At 43.1% G+C, this 23,311-nt stretch overlaps 1 long non-coding RNA gene across 1 annotated transcript; it reads left to right on the top strand.

The window, feature by feature from the left end:
- The first annotated feature begins 1,430 nt into the window (after window positions 1-1,430).
- Window positions 1,431-18,955, top strand: LOC116533346. The gene is made up of 3 exons (XR_004261242.1): window positions 1,431-1,456; window positions 2,829-2,841; window positions 18,868-18,955. It is a non-coding gene; the product is annotated as an uncharacterized LOC116533346 (long non-coding RNA).
- Window positions 18,956-23,311: the final 4,356 nt, after the last annotated feature.

Here is a 23,311-nt window from a genome sequence, read left to right as displayed (position 1 = left end):
GAAGCAGGTGTTTCCTCTCCCGAGACTCAGAGGTACATTTAATCCATCTTCTCCATTTCCTCCTTCAGGACCAGCTATGAGATTCAGTGCGTTTCTATCCCAGCAAATGTTCGTTCTCCACTAAACCTCATCTTTTACTAACCAAAGGGGGATTATTCCATGAGGCAGCCAGGAGCAAGGGGCTGTGATATTCATGACTTTGTCTGCTGGGCATTTTTCAAAGTGTCCTTGAATTCACTCAGCAAACAAAGCTTCCTGGAGAATCTCTCAAAACTTAGGCCCTGCTCCATTTGGCCAAAAATGATGGCTGCTCCAAAACTCTGAACTTCTTGAAACTCCATCTGCTACAACATTAATTCTGGAGTTTAAACATGACTTTTTCTGTCTTTGAGTATAGATGTGTTTATTTAATTAACGATGCACAAGTCTGTTAAGCAGAAGGCTCCAAGCTGTGTTCTATACTTGGGAACCCTTGGTGCCATCTTTATTCTACCAAGTGCCAATCACCCTGGCTAAAGTGGGTGTATATTACAGCCTATGTCCTAAGCTTAGAAACTTTAATGTACTTTTTTAAATGAAAAATATTAGAGGGGGTTGAACATTGTAACTAAAGCATAAAGTTAGACCAATTACATGTAAAGATGTTTATTTAATATTGTGTGAGCTGAGTCCTTCTGTATAAATTATTTGCACATTTTTCTTGCATGTGAACTGATTTTTTATAGTTGTTTGTACCAGACGGTGGCATATTTTTGTAAAAAACTTTTGACACTGAATTGCAATAAATGTTTTTCCAACAATACACACCGGTGCATTTTTAGTGTGTCTCAATTCAAGTTGGCTTTTTATCATACCAAATATGTTTATCTTTTGCCTATTGAGACTTATATTCCTTCCCCAGAAACTTGTTACCATTTTTGTAAAATTTCTAGGAATCCATAGAAAAATCAGCTTGTTGCTGAATACCAATCTGAGTCTATAATACAGCATTACGCTTAAATCGAATATTTTCATATACTGTTTGCACAGTAGAATATTTAGGGAATAATGAATTTTGAAGTCAACATCAATTTATTCATCAACAGGCATTCATGGAACAGCTATTATATGCTAGACCTGTGCAAGGCACTGGGAATAGAGTGATGAATAAGACAGAAAGTGTCCTTGCCTTTTATGTGGGTGGGGTTTGTTTTTGGTTTTTTTGTTTTTGTTTTTTTGGTTTTTTTTTTGTTTTGATGAAAAAGATGGGATTCATCCTTGCCTTAATGAAATTTAGATTCTAGTAAGAAAGGCAGCCCAGGTGCAGTGGATCACACCTGTAATTCCAGCACTTTGGAAGGCCAAGGTGGGTAGCTCACTTGAGGTCAAAAGCTCGAGACCAGCCTGATCAATATGGTAAAACCCCATCTCTACTAAAAATACAAAAATTATCTGGGCATGGTGGCACATGCCTGTAGTCCCAGCTAATCGGGAAGCTGAGACAGGAGTATCTCTTGAACCTGGGAGGCAAAGGTTGCAATGAGCTGAGATAGTGCCATACACTCCAGCCTGGGTAACAAAGCCAGACTCTGTCTCAAAAAAAAAAAGACAGAAAAGAAAGAAAAGGAAGGGAAGAGGAGGGGAGGGGAGGGGAAGGGAGGGAAGGAGGGAAGGGAAGAAGGAGGGAGGGAAGGGAAGGGAAGGGAAATCAAGTACAAATTATTTGTAATAACCAATATGAAGGGAATAGACAAAGGGTTGCGATATAGAATAACAACTGGGACCCACTTAAGACAGTGAGGACGGAAGCAGCAGGGGCCTCTCTGATGAAGTGATATTGAAAGAGCCAGCCCCAAAGGAATGAGGGCAAGAGCATTCCAGAAAGAGAACCAGCTATACAAGGTTCAAATCATGGTCCTGCAACTTACCTGCAGAGTGGCCTTTGTCACCTCACTTCACCCCTCTGTGTCTCAATTTCCTTGACTCTAAGAACACCTAACTCATATGGCTCAGGCCGTTAAGTGAACTAACACATATGAAGTGCTTGGAGGCAGGCACAAGCTACGAGCTGAGTCAATGTTAATGATTATTGCTATTCCCTGAGCAACAAGAGTCTAAGAATCAGTTTCAGAATTGCACTGTTTCCAGGTGGGTATGATTTATTCAGGTGACTGAGGTGCAGGAGACTGGCTTACTTGATACTTTCACTCTGGGACACCCTCTGATCTGGCCAGTAACTGTCAATCAGAAAATGGCAAAAGGTGCATGAGAGTAATTAGAGACCATTTTGTTAAACCTCCACCAGGATCACAAAATCTCACCATTCCCTAAATATGACAAGCCTTCTTTGCTCAGGTAGTGTGCCTACTTAGAATGTTCTTCCCCTACCATCTATCATCTGTCTGATTAGCACCTTTAAGCCACTGCCTCACTAAAGCCTCTCCCAGCTGAGTAAATCTTATTTCCCATCACACTTCTTTGCCTAGGGACTTTATTACATCATATGGGCAATTGCATAGTACCTAGCACAGTGCCAGGGCTGAATGAATTAATAAAACCATGTACACCAGGGGTCCCCAGTCCCAAGGCTATGGACCAGTATTGGCCTGTGGCCTGTTAGGAAGGAGATGAGCAGCAGGCAAGTGAGGGTCACCACCTGAGCTCCACCTCCTGTCAGATCAGTGGTGGCATTAGAGTCTCAAAGGAGTGCGAACCCTGTTGTGAACTGTGCATGCAAGGCACCTAGGTTGCGTGCTCCTTATGAAAATCTAATGCCTGATGATCTGACGTAGAACAGTTTCATTACAGAACCATTCCCCCCCCACCCCCTGCATCCCCCTGGTCCACAGAAACCAGTCCTTTGTGCCAAAAAGGTTGGGTGAGATATACATTAAAAAATACTTTTGAAAGTCTTAGGACCACATACCTATCCTTAACTAGACAAAAATTGGCATGAGTTTATGTGCATAGATAGAATTACTTACAGCTTGTTGGTTTAAAATTAATGTTCGTTGATAAAGTAACAAATACAGAGACCTAGTTTTCATTAAAGTTTCCTTTAAATTCATCTAACAAATCTTGATGTTTAATTTACAAGTCTCGTAAATTTTAAGACAAAATAATAGGAACTTTTATTACTCTTAATAAACTCAAATTTAACAGACTACAGTCCCTCTAAAAAGTAATTCTCTTTTACAAACTTAATAAAAAAAATTCCTTTAAACATTTTAAAGCTGCAATTATAAATCTGATACATTTGATTTTTAAGCACTTCAATTATAAATTGAAAGCATTTGCTTTGTAAAAAAGCACTGCAAATACCTGCTCAGATAAGCTTACAGCCTTAATAACCAAAAGATTCTCAAATAAATAAGTTACAAGTTTAACAAATAAAGCATAAATATATTTTGTCTCAAAATCTCTAGAAAACTCTAATATTGTTAAACAAGTAAAATTATCACACATTTCCATTTAAAGTTATACCTTACACTAATTACTTATTTTAAATGGAAATCATAAGACCACCATGGCAGGTAAAATAATGGCTCCCTAAGGATCTCCACATCCTAATTCCTGTAACCTATGAATATGCTGCTACATGGGAAAGGGAAAATTGCAAATGTGATTAAATTCAGCACCTTTAGATACAGGGGTTATCCTGGGTGGGCCCAGTGTAACCATCTGGGTGGGCCCAGCGTAACTTTATTTATTTATATATTTTTTTGAGATGGAGTCACTGTCTGTCACCAGGCTGGAGTGCAGTGGCACGATCCCATCTCACTGCAACTGCCAACTCCCTGGTTCAGGCAATTCTCCTGCCTCAGCCTCCTGAGTAGCTGGGATTACAGGCACATGCCACCATGCCAAGCTAATTTTTATATTTTTAGTAGAGACTGGGTTTCACCATGTTGGCCAGGATGGTCTCGATCTCCTGACCTAGTGATCTGCCCACCTCAGTTTCCCAAAGTGCTGGGGCTACAGGTGTGAGCCACCGTGCCCTGCCTTTTTCTGAAACGGACTTTTAGTCTTGTCACCCAGGCTGGAGTGCAATGGCACAATCTCGGCTCATGCAACCTCCCAGGTTCAAGCAGTTCCCAGGTTCAAGCAGTTCCCCTGCCTCAGCCTCCCAAGTATCTTGGCTTACAAGTGCCTGCCACCATACCTAGCTAATTTTTGTATTTTTAGTAGAGACAGGGGTTTCATCATGTTGGCCAAACTGGTCTTGAACTGACCTCAGGTGATCTGCCCACCTCGGCTTCCCAAAGTGCTAGGATCCCAGGCATGAGCCAGCGCGCCCAGCCCCAATGTAACATTTACCGACGGGTCTTTAAAAGGAGAAGAGAAATGCAGCAGAGGTCAGACTGATGCAACGCAAGGACTCCACCGGCCCTTCCTGGCTTTGAAGGTGGAGGACGGGGCCACCAGCCAAGGTATGAGAGCAGCGCCTATCATCAGGGAAAAGCAAGGAAAGAGATTCTCCCTAGAGCGCCCAGAAGGGAACACAGTCCTGCCAATATCTTGATGTCAGCCTACCAAAACTTATGTCAGATCTGACCTGCTGAACTATAAAAATAACGAATGCGGCCAGGCGCGGTGGCTCACACCTGTAATCCCAGCACTTTGGGAGGCCGAGGTGGGTGGATCACGAGGTCAAGAGATCGAGACCATCCTGGTCAACACGGTGAAACCCCGTCTCTACTAAAACTACAAAAAATTAGCTGGGCATGGTGGTGCGTGCCTGTAATCCCAGCTACTCAGGAGGCTGAGGCAGGAGAATTGCCTGAACCCAGGAGACGGAGGTTGCGGTGAGCCGAGATCGCGCCATTGCACTCCAGCCTGGGTAACAAGAGCGAAACTCCGTCTCAAAATAAATAAATAAATAAATAATTTTAAAAAAATAACGAATGTATGCTGTTTTAAGCCACTGAAAGTGCAATTTGCTGCAGTAGTAACAGGAAACCAATGCAGCTTCTCGAGCATGTCTGGCAGCCCACCCCTACAAAAGCTCTTCCCCGGCAGTTCCATCCCCACCCCAGACAAACTCCCACCGTCCCTCACGCTACAGAGTCCTCAGTCCAAGCTGAGCAAGGATTTGCCTGAAAATAAAAGGCACAACCATCTTCACAGCCTAGTTCATCAGCAAGACTTATTTTGACCGCCAGATACGTGAACGTGCAAAAGCTAGAGAGGCAGTGTCAGCCTCTGTCCGTGGTAGGCATAAAGTTTTCTCCTTCCTTGTTTACATAGGCTTAAATTGAGGCTGACCAGCCAATCGCGTTTCTGCCTAAGAAACATCACAGAGAATCAGTGTTGCAAATTGTCTCCAATGGGCAATGTTTATGAAGCAGCAATGTCGTCGGCGCAGGAGCAGCCATGCAGAAGTGTGAGCTTAGGACTTGCCCTCAGCAAATTTACCCCCCTGGTGGAGGAGTGGGAGGGACTAGAAAATGTGTATAGATTACAATACAGGAGCCAAAGTGTTAAGTGCCCAGAGTCAGGTACAGCGTACTAGAGGAGTTCAGGTCGGAAGAAGAACTGAGTTCATGTTTTTGAGGAGGACAATGTAGGATGAAACATGAGCTCCTTCGTTGAAAGCCAGAAATGGGACTAGAAATCAAGGGCCTTAGACTTACCAACTAAAGTCCAATTCTGTGCATTGATAGATTTCTTGGGAAGGAAAAAAAAAGTACTCTAAAGTTTGGACAGAGTTCCCTTTTAGAGAAAACTAAAGCTGTGTCCCCTGGGGTCTTAGTACCAGAGCCTTCCCAGTGTTCTAGAAAACTAACAGAAGCCAAATGAGCCCCAACTCCCTTCAAGTGGTTCTGCGATGGTTAATTTTATGTGTCAACTTGGCTAGTCCATGGTACCCAGTTGTTTGGTCAAACATTAGTCTAGTTGTTGCTATGTAGGTATTTTTTAGGTGTGATTAACATTTAAATTAGTAGACAGTGGGTAAGGGCTTCAATAACGTGGGTACGCCTCATCCAATCAGCTGAAGGCCTTGAGAGGAAAAGAGTGACATCTCGCAAAGAAAGAATTCTGCCTCTAGACTCAAGATGGCAACATCACCTCTTCCCTGGGTCTCCAGCCTGCCAGCCTGCCCTGGAGATTTTGGACCTGCCAGTCTCACAATTGCATAAGCCAATTTCTTTTTTCTTTTTTTTTTTTTCTTTTTTTTTTTTTTTGCCAATTTCTTAAAATAAATCTACATACATACTGCATTAGTCTGTTTTCACGCTGCTGAGAAAAATATACCCAAGACTGGGAAGAAAACAAGGTTTAATTGGACTTATAGTCCCACATGGCTGGGGAGGACTCAGAATCTCCGCGGGAGGTGAAAGGCACTTCTTACATCACGGGCAGCAACAGAAAAATGAGGAAGAAGCCAAAGCGGAAACCCCTGATAAAACCGTCAGATCTCGTGAGACTTATTCACTATCACGAGAATAGCACGGGAAAGACCAGCTCCGTGATTCAATTACCTCCCCCTGGGTCCCTCCCACAACACATGGGAATTCTAGGAGATACAATTCAAGTTGAGATTTGAGTGAGGACACAGCCAAACCATATCACATACATACATAGATGATAGAGATAAAGAGAGATAAAAGTATAGAGAGAGATCAAAAAAACATTTTTTTTATTGAGACAGGGTCTTACTCTGTTGCCCAGGCTGGAGTGCAGTAGTGCAATCATAGCTCACTGTAACTTTGAACTCCTGAGTTCAAGTGATCTTCCTGCCTCAGCCTCCTGCATATCTGGGGAGTACAGGCACACACCACACACTGGGCTAGTCTTTTTTTTTTTTTTTTTTTTTTTGGAGAGATGGGGTCTCGCTTTGTTACCCAGGCTGATCTCAAACCACCAGACTCAAGTAATCCTCCTACCTTGGCCTCCCAAAGTGCTAGGATTACAGGCATCAGCCATTGTGCCTAGCCAAATATAGGTCAATTTTAAAGAATAAAATATTTCACTTTACGTAATAAAGTAGTTAAAAAAGAATAAAATATATCAGCCAGCGCAGTGGCTCACACCTGTAATCCCAGCACTTTGAAAGACCAAGGTGGGCAGATCACTTGAGGCCAGGAGTTCGAGACCAACCTGGCCAACACAGTGAAACCTGTCTCTGCAAAAAAATACAAAAATTAGTCCGTCATTGTAACATGCACCTGAAATCCCAGCTACTCAGGAGGCTGAGGCACAAGAATCGCTTGCACCTGGGAGGCAGAGGTTGCAGTAAGGCAAGATCGCGCCACTGCACCCCAGCCTGGGCGAAGGAGAAAGACTGTCTCAAAAAAGAAAAAACTACCTATATAAACATATATGGAGATGATAGATGAGAGAGAGAGAGACAAAGACAGAGAGACAGAGATCCTAGAGAGAAAGAGAGATTTGGAGACAGAGAGATCATATATATAGACACATTCATAGAGAGAGAGACATGCACCTCCTACTGTTTCTGTTTCTCCAAAAACTAATTCAAGCTTCTAGAAAGAGAACAAGGGCAAGAAAAGTCTAGAGGAAGGTTTCAGAGGGCAGGGGGAAAGGGAGAAAAATCAGAGACAGAACAGAATCCAGTGGCTGCAAGGGCAGTCAGCCAGCCACCACATCCTGAGAAATCACGCTTGGCAGATGCCAAAGAGTACAACAAAACAGTCACTCCTGACCCACATAAACGTGCCTGTGTGGCTCCCTCTTGTTTGTACTTTTAAAATGTGTATTCAAGTGTTCTCATTATATTTTACAATTTAATCCTTTCTTAATTTTGAAAATATCCTGAGGAGCCACTGCTTCCTTCAGAGAGGCAGCATAGCACAGTGGTGAAGGGCAAAGCATCTGAAGCCAGCCCACTACTTCCTAGCTGTTCAACCTTGATGTGCCTCAGCCCCTCCATCTGTAAAATGGGCACGATGACAGTGTCTGCATCATAGAATTGCCATGAGGAGTCATTGAGTTGGTGCATTTTGCATGATTTGATACATTTTATGTCGTTAGAGTAGTGCTTGGCACACAGTAAGCTTCACATAAACATTTGTTACTCATATTCACTAAGTCCACTTCTCTGTCTTTGTTTTGTATGCTCAGATCTGCCTAGCCCTATACCCACTGTTAGGCTTTTTGGGGTTTGTTAGTTTCAGAGACGGAGCCTTGCTCTCTCGCCCAGGATGGAGTGCAGTGATTTCGGCTCACTGCAACCTCCGCCTCCCAGGTTCAAGTGATTCTCCTGCCTCAGATTCCGAAGTAGCGGAAATTACAGACAAGCACACCATGCCCAGCTAATTTTTGTATTTTTTAGTAAAGACAGGGTTTTACTATATATTGACCAGGCTGGTCTCAAACTCGACCTCAGGTGATCCGCCCATCTCAGCCTCCCAAAGTGCTGGGATGATAGGTGTGAGCCACCACGCCCAGCCTAGCCAGTGTTCTTTTATGACACCACTGTTGCCTCTCCCACACAGCACCTAGTACAATGCTTTGGGAAGAGTCTGTGAAATATGTTTCCTGCACCAGATACCCAAGGTCTCTAGGATAAACTTTCATTAGCCTTGCCAACCAAGGCTTTTGATTGGAGGAAGACTTGCTGACAAATAACTCTGAAAGAACGCTTGACTTGTGCTAATAGCCATGCCTCTGGTAGCTGGGAATAGACTAATGAACACAATCCTCTCTCCTCCTTCCCCAGCTAGGATTTGTCGCTCTTTCTTTCTTGGCTTTTTTTTTGAGATGGAGTCTCAATCTGTCTCCAGGCTGGAGTGCAGTGGCGCAATCTCGGCTCACTGCAACCTCCGCCTCCCGGGTTCAAGCGATTCTCCTGCCTAAGCCTCCCGAGTAGCTGGGACTACAGCTGTTCACCAGCATACCCAGCTAATGGATTTGTTCCTCTTTCTATGCCTGGCACTTCACAACTATGAAGTGCTTTGACATGAATGTAGTTTTTGAAACAAAAATGAGAAGAGAAAAAGCTTGAACTCAAGCAACCCTAAAACCATGAACTCTATAGACTCAAAGCTCTACCTGACAGATCCAAACAGGTGACGCCATCCAGTTTCTGCCACCTTCCTAGAGGCACACCCACCACCCCACCTCACAGATGAGACAACCAAGACCTAGAAATGTGAATGATCTGCCCCAGAAAAACTATAATAGAGCATCATACTTTGTAATTAACTAATTACTGCAATAGATGTTGAGTGGAATTTATCTTATTTTCCCAGAACTTTGGGTAAAACCTAATGCTGGCCAGCCATGGTGGGTCATGCCTATAATCCCAGCCCTTTGGGAGGCTGAGGCAGGAGAATCCCTTGAGACCAGGAGTTCAAGACTAGCCTAGTCAACATAGTAAGACCCCAATCTCTACAAAATGGTTTTTAAAATAAATTAGTCTGGCATGGTGATGTGCACCCGTGGTTCTAGCTACCCAGCAGGCAGGAGGACCAAGGCTGAGGTTACTGAACTATGATCACACCACTGCACTACAGCCTGGGTGAGAGAAGACCCTGTCTCTAAAATAAGCAAATAATTAAAAAAAAAAAAAAAAAAAACCAGTCCAGAGGACAAATGGCACTGAGTATCCTCCTGCTATTCTGGTTTCCAGTTTCGATAAATTGTTAGATACACTGAACTCCAAGTTTCTCTTCAAAGAATCAGTGTGTCAGTATGTTCAGCTCTCTTGTTCTTTAATTCTCCATTTTAAAGTTTAACTTCCTTGTAGTTTCAGTAAACAACCTTTTCCACCAGTTCTAATCAGTAGTTCACATCTGTTCCCCCAGTCCCCTGGTCTGTCCTGACTCATCCTGGTCACCTGCTCTGGTTGTCTGCTCTGGTCACCTGCTTTGACCCCTGGTTACCTGCTCTGACCTGTCCCATAACTGTCCTTCATGCCAAATTACCCACCCTGCCACTCTGGCTCGTACCCCTGCTCTCTTTAAACTAGCCAATTGGAATTAGCCTAGACTGTGCAGTCTAACCCTAGTCAATAGGGGGACAACACAGCAGTAGGGGCTACCTCCATCAGGAATAAGAACCCCTTCCCCTCCCTTGTCCAGGTGTGCACTCACCATTGTTCCGTCTGTGAGCTGCACCCTTCTATAGAAGTAAATGGCCTTGCTGAGGAAATTTCTATTCGAGTGCTACTTCTTTTGTGGCACCAAAAATTTACGTATAACAAGTTGGAGCCAGCCACCTCCCTACAGGGCTTACCAAGAGGCCAGAATTGATCCTACTCATTCCATTCCCAGCATCAATATAAAAGAAGGGGTTAGGAGAAAGAAGGACAGCCTGAAAAGGAGAACAGTATTTATGGAAAGAGCCTATCTTCTCCTGTAAGTCGCACAGGGGACTCCAGGAGAATCATTCCTAAAGCCCCAAAGTGAAACAGTGTCATTCATCTGGGGTGATACCTGAGATTCATTGTCTCATGGCCACAGAAAACTAGGACACAGACACACAAAGAGTGAGCTTAACAGTGGAAGTTTAATAGGCAAAAGAAAGAGAATAACTCTCTCTGCTGCAGAGAGACGGGTCCCCAAAGGGTTTCAATTCTATGGTCAAATGCAGGGGTTTTTTTAGATGACCTTGAAGTGGTGTCTGATTTACACAGGTACAAAAGATTGGTCAGACCAGGTGTGCCATTTGCATAGGGTATGAATTTCTGACCACCCCACCCTAATCTTTTATTATACAGATGTTCTCTACCTGGCTGGCAGGTTGCCTGTTTCTTTATTGTACACGTGGTAACAAATAAAAGGGAAGATGGAGCCTCCATGTTGGACCTGCCTGGCCCCCAGGGAGCCCTTTTCTATTGGCACAGCAGACGGCATTCACCCGTGCAAGCTTCCAGCTTGCTTATCTATGTTTGCAAGCTTGATTTTTCAGGCTGCTCTTTATTAGAAAAAATAATTTCTTAGGCTGATTTGTGGTAAAAGGGAAGCCCTGCACAGGACTCTTTTACCCTCAGTGGCTGCCTAAATAATTCTTTTTTTTTTGTTTTGTTTTTTGAGACAGAGTCTTACTCTGTCACCCAGGCTGGATTTCAGTAGTGGCGTCATCTCAGCTCACTGCAACTTCTGCCTCCCAGGTCTAAAGGATTCTTCTGCCTCAGCCTCCCAAGTAGCTGGGATTACAGGCACCCGCCACCACACACAGCTGATTTTTGTGTTTTTAGTAGAAACAGAATTTCACCGTGTTGTCCAGGCTAACTCCTGACCTCAAGTGACCTGCCTGCCCCAGCCTTCCAGAGTGCTGGATTACAGGCATGAGCTACTGCACCCGGCCTGCCTGAATCATTTCTTTCTGTCTCCTGTACCAGAAGCTCCACTGTGGAATGTGTTGGGAGATACTCCCAAAGGACTTGCTCCCATGACCCACAGGATAGCCAGCTTGGAATGCCTGCCCCAGGGAGACCCACCCACAACAACCCACAGGGAAAGGAGAGAAACCTCTCTTGAACAGCCAAGTCAGGAGGGAATTCTGCCTACTCCTAACCACTGCCCCACCACGCCCTTATTCCCCAACCCCCACATAAGCTCCAGAAACAAAGACAGCTACGAGGGTACCAGGGGCCACTGTAGCCACAGCCTCGCCCTGCCCTGTCAGGGAGAAAAGGAGAACTGCAGATGGATGTGAGATGGACATTATGAAATCATGTCCTGTATCCAAAGTGCCAGCAGCATGCAAGGCGGTCAATTCATTGCCCTATGCATGGCTGTTGTGGCAACAGACTTGCAAATATCGCTTGAAGCTGGGGAAGAGGGACTTGGACAGGACAGAGGTCCAGGAGCTGGAGGGGTGGTGAGGCAGCTTTCATTGCCCCCCAGCAGCATGCAAGGGTATGAGAGCTTTCCATGATTTGAGTGGATACCAAGAAGGTAGCTGGGTTTGAGCCATCTTTGTTGCATCTCATTAAGGGATGTCCCCCAGTTCAGCAGCCTCAGCAGCCAGAGAAGGAGGTAGGGACTGAAGTGGTGTTCGTAGAACCATTCCAGCTCCCAAACAAGGGCTGCTAGTCCCTGTGATTACAGGCTTGCAGCCTGTCACCAGGGAGAAAAAACACAGAAAATAGCTCCATCTGCCTGTGGAATCCAAGCTTTGTCTGAAAGCAACTGCCATTCAAGACATCTATTTTTATTAAATAAACAGAACATAGCTGCCCCCTGCCTGAAGAGGACCATGGCCTCATAAATGACATCATTTCATCTAGGGTAGCATTTTGTGAAACCAAGAGGCTCCTCTGAGGTTCCCAACCATACGAATCCCCCAAATCATGTTCTTTACTCAAGAACAGCAAGTTCCACTTCATAAGCATAAGACATGTTCATTAATCCATACTGTGGAGCAGGATTCCAGATACCCAAACCCTGCATAGCATCTTAGATCCAGTGAAACACACTCGTGACTGAGACATACGTAGCCCATCAATTCTAAACACCCCTCTGCAATCAGCTCCCACCTCTCCTCCACCACCTGCCCTCTGACAGGAGCCCTCAGCATTGCTTGCCTGGAATTTTGCAAGAAATGCTGAACCGATCTCCCCTCCTCCAGGCTGAGCTCCTCCAATCCATACACTTAGCTGTCCCATAGGTCTTTCTAGAACACATTCCTAATCATATCACTCCCCTGTTTATAATTACTCAATAGATCACTGTTGAATCTGGGCAATGGGTAAATAATTCCTCTTACTGCTTTCTCTATATTTGGTAGATTTGAAATGTTACATCACAAAACACGTAATACGTCAATGAAGATGCCACCAGACCATTAACAATGTCTACCTCGTTTTTGGATGGGAGGAGGGATTTGAATGGACACAAAGAGGGCATCTAAAAAAACAAAAATTAGGCCAGGTGCAGTGGCTCATGTAATCCCAGCACTTTGGGAGGCCAAGGTGGGCAGATCACAAGGTCAGAAGTTCAAGACCAGCCTGGCCAAGATAGTGAAACCCCGTCTTTACTAAAATACAAAAATTAGCTGGGCATGGTGGCACGTGCCTGTAGTCCCAGCTACTCCAGAGGCTGAGGCAGAAGAATCACTTGAACCCAGAGGCGGAGGTTGCAGTGACCCGAGATCATGCCACTGCACTCTAGCCTGGGCAACAGGGCAAGACTCCATCTCAAAAAAATAAATAAATAAATATAAACAAAAAATAACTGCATTATTTCGAAGTTTGCCAAGAGTTACTTTTTTCATTTTTGTAGTACATTTTAGAATCATTTTGAAGCTTCCCATTAACTCTGGTTTAACACCCAAGCTCGCCACCATAACAACAGGCCAGTGCTCCCAAAGCCTCATCGAGAGCCACATGCGTCCTCTGTTCCAGCCACACCAAATCGCATGCAGCTCCCTGAACGGGTGACCAACTTCATGCCTCTGTTGCATGTGCTGGCCTCATTGTCTAGAATGCCCTTCCCTGACTTGTCCGCCTGGTAAACTCCTACTCTCCCTGCAAAGCCCAGCTCAGTTAAAGGCTTCTCTAAGCATCACCCCCTCCAAGTCAACCCTTCCTCCACTTCTAATTCATTTTCCACCCTTCTGTCTTCTTTGTGGCCTGGGAGGTGGACCCACTGAACTGATCTGTGGGTTCCTTGCCTGTAGCTTCTGGCTAGGTCTGGCCTGTAGAAGGAAGGCAGGAAGATTGGAAGGAAGGGCAGGGTAAGGGCAGAGTGTTTATTCCAACTGACACCTCGCTGTCAGCCCACAGGATTGCTGGATGTCAGCTAACTGTCCATGAAGCCTCCCTGGGATCCGGTCACACCCACCTCCCATTGCTGCCGCTTTAGGCATTAGGGCTGTGAAGCCCCTGCATCCACTCCCTATTGCTGCTATAAGAAACTACCTCACATTTGTGACCTTAAAACAAGACAAATGTGTTATTTTACAGTTTTATAGATCAAAAGTCTAAGATGGGGCTGGGTACAGTGGTTCACGCCTGTAATCCCAACACTTTGGGAGGCCAAGCTGGGTAGATCACCCGAGGTCAGGAGATTGAGACGAGTCTGGCCAACATGGCAAAACCCCGTCTCTACTAAAAATACAAAAATTAGCCAGGCGCGGTGGCACCCACCGGGAGGCAGAGGTTGCAGTGAGCCAAGATCGTGCCATTGCACTCCAACCTGGGGGACAGAAAGACTCTGTCTCCAAAAAAAAAAAAAACAAAGTCTAAATGGGTTGGCAGGGCTCCATTGCTTCTGGAGGCTCTAGGAAATAATTCATTTTTTGTCTTTTTCAGTTTCTAGAAACTGTCCTCATTGCTCCGTTCATGGCCCAGCATCACTCTGGTCTTGGCTTTTATGGTCACATCCCTTTTCCATCTCTGACCTTACAGCCAGCCTCCCAGTTATCAGGATTTATGATTATGATTATGATTTATTATGATTAGAAAGGAGAAGTGATGGACGTTCTCCTTTCTAACTAGTCTTATACAGTAACACGATAAATTTAAAAAGCAATGAGATTCCTTTGGTATAAATTTATTCTTGAACTTATGGCGGCCTTTCATGACCATAGCTTCTCTAAGTATGTCCATTAATTTTTCCTCTTGGAAATATTTGACCACCTGTACCACTCCTTCTTCCTCAAGATGCCCTCTTCCACAGGCTTCCAAAGTCCCACACACTTTTGTGTTGCATTCAAGAGGGTAACTGGTTGGTGGGCACAGAAGTAGGAAGGAGTCACTGTATACCCTTTGTAATTTTATTATTTTATTTGTTTATTTTCTTTTTGAGATGGAGCCTCGCTCCGTTGCCCAGGCTGGAGAGCAATGGCACGATCTCGGCTCACTGCGATCCTGGGTTCAAACGATTCTTTTGCCTCAGCCTCCTGAGTAGCTGGGATTACAGGCTCCACCACCATACCCAGCTAATTTTTGTATTTTTATTAGAGATGGGGTTTCACCGTGTTGGTCAGACTGGTCTCAAACTCCTGACCTCAGGTAATCACCTGCCTTGGCCTCCCAAAGTGCTGGGATTACAGGTGTGAGCCACTGCGCCTTGCTCCTTTTGTAATTTGAGATATTGATATCTTATAAATAGATGATATGTTAAAAAATAATTAAAAAAAAAAAAAACTATTGGCCAGGCACTGTGGCTCACAAATGTAATCCCAGCACTTTGGGAGGCCAAGGTAGGTGGTGTTCAAGACCAGCCTGGCCAAGATGGTGAAACCTGTCTGTACTAAAAGTACAAAAATGAGCTAGGTGCAGTGGCAGGCACCTGTAATCCCAGGTACTTGGGAGGCTGAGGCAGGAGATCGCTTGAACCTGGGGGGGCGGAGGTGGCAGTAAGCCAAGATCGTGCCCCACTGCAAGCCAGCCTGAGTGACAGAGCAAGACTCTGTCTCAAATAAATAAATAAATAAACAATTTTCTTCTATTTGGGAAAATCCACAAAATACTCCTTTTCAAATTCTGCATACCATCTTTCTTTCCTTAGGTAAGGCATAGAAAAAGCCGCAACATGTAGCACTACTTCCTTAGTTCCTAACCTAACAAGCCATGTCCTGGGGCCGAGCTCCATAACAGTATTTAAAATTGGGGTATATTATGTTATGGTTCCAAATGACTATCCTTTTGTGTAAAAGAATAATTCTTCCTTGCCCCATTGACATGGGGCTCTGACGTGTAACTTACTTCTGCCAACATAATGCAAGCAGAAGTCACGTGTGTCACGCCGAGTAGATGTTTCAAGAGTTATTGCATGGTTCTACCACAGTTCTTCTCCATCTGCCATAGATTGGTGTGTCCCAGATATGGGCTATTCCTTCAGCTGGATCCCAATTGAAAAGCCACAGTGGACTCACAGCGGACCCAAACACAAATGGAAAATAAGCTTTTGCTGTATAAATCACAGAGAATTGCGGGCTGTTTGTTACTGGAGCAGAACCTAGCAAAAACTGGCTAAGATAGTAATAAGTTTACATATTTGTTTACTTTAATACCCATGAGATGGTCTTTCCCCAAATTAAAATCTATGAGTCACCTTAATCTCTCCCCTTTCCCTCATCCTCCACATCCAATCCTCATGGATCCAGTCTTGCCAATTCCAAATCTGTCAATCTGTCAGCTTCTTTCTCTCCACAGCTGCTGCTTCATCCACGCCACCATCATTTTCTGCACAACAAGGTCCAACAACCTTCTTATTCCATCTAGTCCTTTCTCCACATGGAAGCAAATCAGATCATGGCACTCATCTATTCAGGCCCCTTTGGAGAGTTTCTATTAAACTTGGAATAAAACCCAATTTCTTATCAAGAGCCATGAGGACCCTGCATGATCTGGTTCTGGTCTCCTCTCATCCTGTTAGGCTCCAGCCACACTCATCCTGTAACCCAGGGCCCCCGGTCTTTGGGTGCACACTATGATAGGGTAACCACTTGTAACTGTTATGCCTTGAGTTTCTGTTGTTCCAGGAAGAAGCCCAGCTACAGCAAAACCAAAACCAGCTGGAAGTAGAGATGCCTCAGTCAGAGATAAACTTTGGTGAACTCTCAGCATTACCACACTAAAAAGCACACCAAGGGGGGAGCCTATTCGCCATTTTTTTTTAAAGGATCAGAGATTTTAATAGACAAGAAGGGTCAAGAAGGAAGGGAGAAGGAAGAAGTTCCCCTGTACAGAGGAGGGGGCTCCAAAGCTGAGAAAGGGAACCCCACCTGCCACAGATACCAGCTAGGTATATATACAGAGGCTGGAGGAGATAGCGTGTGATTTGTATAGGGCTCACGGGATGGGTTTGACTGGGCATGTCATTCACGTATCCCTCAAAAAAGCTGGCCCTCCCACCCTAGCCTGGTAATATGCAAATGTAGAGTGCCATGATGTTCTACATACATGGGGATACGTGGGGGCGGCCATGTTGCTAAGAACATGTGGACAAAGGGCAGTTAGGCCACGGGAATCTCCATGTTTGGGTAGACCCAGTTTCTAATGGCTGGTATTTGCATATCAAAGGTTGCCAGCCTGGCTCTAAGGGCTTTTCAAGAAACTTTTCTGGAGATGCTTTAAAAAATGAAAACTTCCCAAGGACCCCTTTTCCTCTCTATCTGCCTAAAATAATTTCTTAATAACTCCTATAACATTCCCCTCTGTGGAGACACTAACTGCTGTTAGGGGATTTTGAGCGACAACTCCTTCCGGCTATTCCCTGCTGAAAAGGGGCATGAAATGGGGAACAGCAGCTAGAGCTCCTCCTGGGTTGATCTAAGGGTCCTCAAAAGAATGGCGTGTCCCTGTGTGGAGTTTGACTGCTTCTAGGTGAGAAGAAACTATCCGAGTTATGGTATTGTGTGTACAGGGTCCAAATATCAATACAAGACATATAAGCAAGAGAGGGCTTAAGGGGTTAACCAATTCAATAGAGAAGACTGGAATTTATTAAAGAGGCATAGTAGCCACTTGGGGCTGAAGCAAACATTTTCCCTGAGCCTGTCAATAATTTTCTATTCGCCATTTTCAATACATGCCATGTGTGAAGAAGCAGGATCTGCGACACAGGTGCACTACCTTTACCCCACCCGCGCCGCCTTTACCCCACCTGCACTACCTTTACGCCACCTGCACCGCCTTTACCCCACCTGCACTACGTTTACGCCACCCACGCTACCTTACCCCACCTTTACAAGCAATGACTCAGCCAGCAGCACGATAAAAGCCCTGCTCTCACCTTCATTCCAGGAGACACTGCTTTGGGAACTGTCCCCAGTGTTCTTACTGGATGCAAGTACTGAAACCCACTGTTGCATTCTCCTTGATTGTGGTCACTGGGTTCATAATAACCCTACAAGGGTATAGCATCAAGAACATATGTTATACGGAATCATATTGATTTGGGTTCAAATGCCAGTTGCTACTCTTGCAAATTCCTTAACTTTCATTTCTTCATCTGTAAAGATGTTCACCCACCAAGCAACCAGACCCACCCACTACATAACAATCCTCCAGCTCCTCGAACTCATCAAGCTCTTTCCCGCCTCAGAGCCTTGTGTATATTGTTCCCTCTTCCTAGGCTCTTTCCCATCATCTGGTCTTAAATGTCACCTACTGCAGGAAGCCTTCCTTTACTACATACAAAGTAAAATCCAGACCCTCCTGCCCATATCCCAACTCCATCACTCTGTATTTATTTTAACTCTTTGATTATTTTCTTGGTGGCACTTATCATAATTTGCAATGTTGTTTTTTTTTTTAATTCTCTACTAGACTGTAAATTCCATGAGCAAAAAGATTAACTCTTACCTAACACTGTATCCCTACAGGCTTTGAGTCTGACAAAGCAGGCACTTGGTGCGATATTTGTTACGTATTTTATATAGTCATTTTATAGAATCTGAGAAGCAATGGTTAATCAAGCCAACATTGCAGACTTTATCTCAGTGTAGATCAGTTTTCTCTACTTGTTTACAAACTCTCTAACCTGATCAACTGTCACCATCATTGGTATCTTCAGCTTCACTGCAATGCTGCGTAATATTAATACATTTAGCACCAATTATCACCACCACTATTCAATTCTTTTCAAATCAATAGATACTTAAGAGCATTAAGTGCCAAGTGTCTATTAATACATCAAGAGAATGAGTAGCATCACCTACTTACATGATAAAACAGCATCATTTTGCTTATACATGTATGTAATACCTGGAATTAATTGTGATGCTTATCATGGACCGGGGACTGTGATAAGTTTGTTACATACATCATCTCCTGTACTCTCCATGACAGGCCTACAAGGGTATAGCATACCAAGTACGCACACAGGTTATAAAATAATATTGATTTGGGTTCAAATGCCAGTTATGCTACTGTTGCCAATTCCTTACCTTCTCTGTGCTTTCATTTCTTCATCTGTAAAATGGGAGCAATAGACTGGGCACAGTGGCCCACGACTGCAATCATAGCACTTCGTGAGGCTAAGGTGTGCAGCTCACTTGTGCTTAGGAGTTCAAGACCAGCCTGGCCAACATGATGACCCTGCTCTACTAAAAAAACAAACAAACAAAAAAAGCCAAGCATGGTGGTGCACGCCTGTAATCCCAGCTACTCAGGAGGCTGAGGCACAAGAATGGTCTCAGCCTGGGAGGCAGAGGTTGCGGTGAGACAAGATCACGCCATTGTATTCCAGCCTGAGCAACAAAGAGACCCTCTCTCAAGGAAAAAAAAGAAATGGGGGCAATAGTGGTAACCACACCTTAGGGATGATTGCTTTGAGGATTAAATAAGATAATATATGTAATGTGCTTAGCTCAGTGCCTGACACATAGAAAAGTGTTTCATAAATGTCAGCTGTCTCTTCTTAGCTTGCTCTTCTGGGGTTATTGTATATCCTAAAGCATCAGTGTGTTCGGCACAGAGGGAGAATGAGTTCCTGCCCTTTAGGAGGACATAGTCAGAGGCAGCTGGGAGCACATATGCAATCAGAAGAGGACAGCAAACATGTTCTTAGAACGGTTGCATTCATTTCTACGGTCCGAGCATAGTAAACTCGTGTTCTCATTTCCTTTTCCACCAAAACAGCTATCTCTGCTCCCTGAAGAGGCCTTGGATTATTATAGCTCCTTAAACGCTGCGAAATTTCTCAGGAGAGAAGGAATGTTTTTTTAAAGCAAGCACAGCTTGGAGCTAGAAAACAAAAGGTTACTAGGACAATGTAACTCATTTCCTGTTTTTCTCAACTGTCTAGACACAGATCTCATAAGCATTAGCCATGAATCCCACCATCAGGTTAAAAATAGAAGGTTTAAATATGAAATGCTGTGGTGGAGGAAAGATTATAGGTTTCTACCTTTGTCCACAAAATGACTACTTTGAAATAGGATTTTTTCCCTTTTTTTGTTAGTTTTGCCATAAGTTTTGTGAAGCAGTATTTCAACAGCAGGAATAGAGAACACCTTTTTTCTAAAGAATATATTTTCCCCTTGTAAAGCTAATGCAATTTAGGTTTTAAAAGCCACTTGAAGCAAGCTTATGGTAGCCTCTCCAAACAAAAAATCTGGTCACGATTATAATACTTGCAACATTTCAGGTAATTGCCCAGACCAACATTTAACCTCAAATAAATTTGTGCAACTGAAAATGCATACAGATTTGACGTTTACTTTTTTTTCTATCTTCTGCCTCCATAAAATTATTAGACAAATATTTTGTTTTGAATGCAGAATTATTCTGTAAAACAATTTTTTTTTTTCGAGATGGGCTCTCACTCTGTTGCTCAGGCTGCAGTGCAATATCGTGATCTCGGCTCACTGCAACCTCTCCCTCCAGGACTCAAGTGATCCTCCCACCTCAGCCTCCCGAGTAACTGGGACTACGGGAGCACACACAGCTAAATTTTTTGGTATTTTCAAGAGACGGGGTTTTGCCATGTTGCCCAGGCTTGTCTTGAACTCCTGGACTCAAACAATCCACCTGCTTCAGCCTCCCAAAGTGCTGGGATTACTAGTGTGAGCCACTGCACCCAGCCTGGAAAACAAATTTTTTAAAACTCCTTTAATAATCCATAGGCATGCTGGGCATGGTGTCTCACACCTGTAATCTCTCAACTCAAGAGACTGAAGTGGGAGGATTGCTTGAGCCCAGGAGTTTGAGAGCAGCCTGGGCAACATGGCAAGAACCCATCCCTAAAAATAAATAAACATATAAATAAAATAATCCATGAGCAGTGTTACACAAGTGTGGAGGATCTACAATGCTGTTTTCCAAACTTATTGAACCACAAAACTCTTTAATCAGGATAATGCTATTAACACCTCCTAAAATAGTTTTCCATGGAATACCAGTTCAGGAAATATGAATTGGATAATTCTATAATTTTTTTTCTGGTTCCAGAATTATATAAGGCTAGGTCTCTTCTCTGACAACTTCAGCTACCTGAATTACAACATAAAACTTGAAAGTAAACAAGTACTAATGACTCTGCAATATTGTAATGAACTTACTCTCTTTATTTTTGGGAGATAAGTAAAAGCATGCCTTAGAGATATTCATGCATTTACCTTTGAATGTATTCATTGCGGTCTTTAGTAGTTATACAGATATATGTTGAAATAAATATAGATTTATAATATATTTATAATTTTCTAATATAAAAATTTTAAATTATACAATTTTATAATTTATAAATATAAACATATTTATGTGTGCTAGCATACCTACATATATTTCCAAACTCTGTCCACTAAGAGGATGTAGAAGCAATGACACCCCAGTAGCAATAAGCACACCCAATGCCAAAATCTTGGTTTCTAAGGCCATTTTCCAGTAAATGCAATTAGAGTTCTTTGGAGAAAAGATCTATTCCACGGTTGGGGCAAAGAAAATACAAGATGAGCCTAAATTAAAAGGTAAGCATCAAAAATCAAGAAAGTACTAAAAATAATAAGGCATGATGAAAGGATACAAGAGCCAACCTGTTTAAGCTCCTAACGGCCAGAGCTGGAACCATTGGACCAACAAAATAAATAATGACAGTGTTAAATTATAGCCTATAAAACAAAATAAATATTCATCATTCCATATTGATATAAAAAAATTAATGAAGGAGAAGGAATGACTCTTTCTTACAGAAGAATCCCTATTAATAGAAAAGAAATGAAGGAAACAGAAAATCACTAATAGGCAAATACCATAAAAAACTAGTGGGTGAAGGTACAAGAAATAGGATATTTGCATAGTTTTTTTTTTTTTTTTTTTTTGAGACAGAGTTTTGCTCTTGTCCCCCAGGCTAGAATGTAATGATGTGCTCTCGGCTCACTACAACCTCTGCCTCCTGGGTTCAAGCGATTTTCCTGCCTCAGCCTCCTGAGTAGCTGGGATTATAGGCATGCACCACCATGCCCAGTTAATTTTTGTATTTTTAGTAGAGACAGGGTTTCACCATGTTGGCCATGCTGGTCTCCAACTCCTGACCTCAGATGATCCGATCGCCTGCCTTGGCCTCCCAAAGTGCTGGGATTACAGGCGTGCACCACCACACCCAGCAGTATTTGCATAGTTTTAAAGTATTTCCCCAAGATATTTGTTAGCCACAGAGGTGAGAAGAAAAACGGTGATTTAGTGGAGAAACCTGGAAGACACCACTTTAACCAAGAGATCAAAGTTAATTTCTCCTGTAATGATATATACCAACATTGTACACTTCTTGATATGGTGTATGGGAAAGGACATAACATTACTTCTGAGGTATTCTTGCCAAACTTGTATTGTCTCAATTTAATTAGAGAAAACACAGATGAACCCAAACTGGAGAACATTCTACAAAGTTACTGACCAGCTGTCTTCAAAAGTGTCAAGATCACGAAAGACAAAGAAAAACTAAGTTATAAAAGACTGAGTTTGTCTCCTTCTCAGAGCTAAGTTCAATGGGAGATCCAGGTTTGGATCCTGGATCAGAAAGAAAATTATGGGAAAACCAGCAAATTCAAGTAAAATCTATAGTTTATTTCATAGTATCGTGGCAATGTTAATTTCCCATTTTGATCATCATACTGTGCTTATGTAAGATGTTAAACAATAGGAGAAGTTGGGTGAAGAAATATATAGGAATTGTCTGTATTATTTTTGTAACTTTTTTAAGACAAAAATTATTTCAATTTTTAAAATAACAAATATGTTCACAAGTCAAATATTTATAACTCAGTGTCTTGCATACCAATGATATTAATAATAGCAATAATAATAACAATGTGATTTTTTAAAAAACTTTTACTTCCTAACTATCTATAATGCACTAGGAGCTTTTATATGTGCTCTTTCCTTTAACATTCACAATCTGAGATCATAAAGTTAAGTAACATGAACAAGGTGATGTTTCTAGTAAGTGGCAGAAATATAATGTCAACTTTTGTTATAATCTAGCAGAGAAGATCAAAGTAAATTACTTACTGCTTGAAAGAGATCAAATTGAAACCTAAAATTATGTGGCAATGCTGAATATCTGTGCTACATGATTTCTGTTTCTTGTTCATTTTCTAAGACTTCAAGGCATGTCAACAATGTAGAAATTCAAGAATACAGGCTGGGCACAGTGACTCACGCCTGTAATCCCAGCACTTTGGGAGACCAAGGCCAGCAGATAACTTGAGGTTAGGAGTTTGAGACTAGCCTAGACAACATAGTGAAACCTCATTTCTACTAAAAATACAAAAATTAGCCAGGTGTGGTGGCGTGTACCTGTAATCCCAGTTACTCAGGAGGCTGAGGCAGAAGAATCGCTTGAGCCCAGGGCACAGAGGTTGCAGTGACCCGAGATTGCGCCACTGCATTCCAGCCTGGGCAACAGAGCAAGACTCCATCTCAAAAAAAAAAAAAAAAAGAAAAAGAAATTCAAGAATACAAATTAATTAA

This window comes from Sapajus apella, unplaced genomic scaffold (genome assembly GCF_009761245.1).
Source record: "Sapajus apella isolate SASKATOON/1434 unplaced genomic scaffold, GSC_monkey_1.0 scaffold3, whole genome shotgun sequence".
NCBI classification, from domain to species: Eukaryota; Metazoa; Chordata; class Mammalia; order Primates; family Cebidae; genus Sapajus; species Sapajus apella.
Note: the sequence above shows the minus strand (reverse complement) of the source record. Positions and strands in the feature narration are given on the sequence as shown.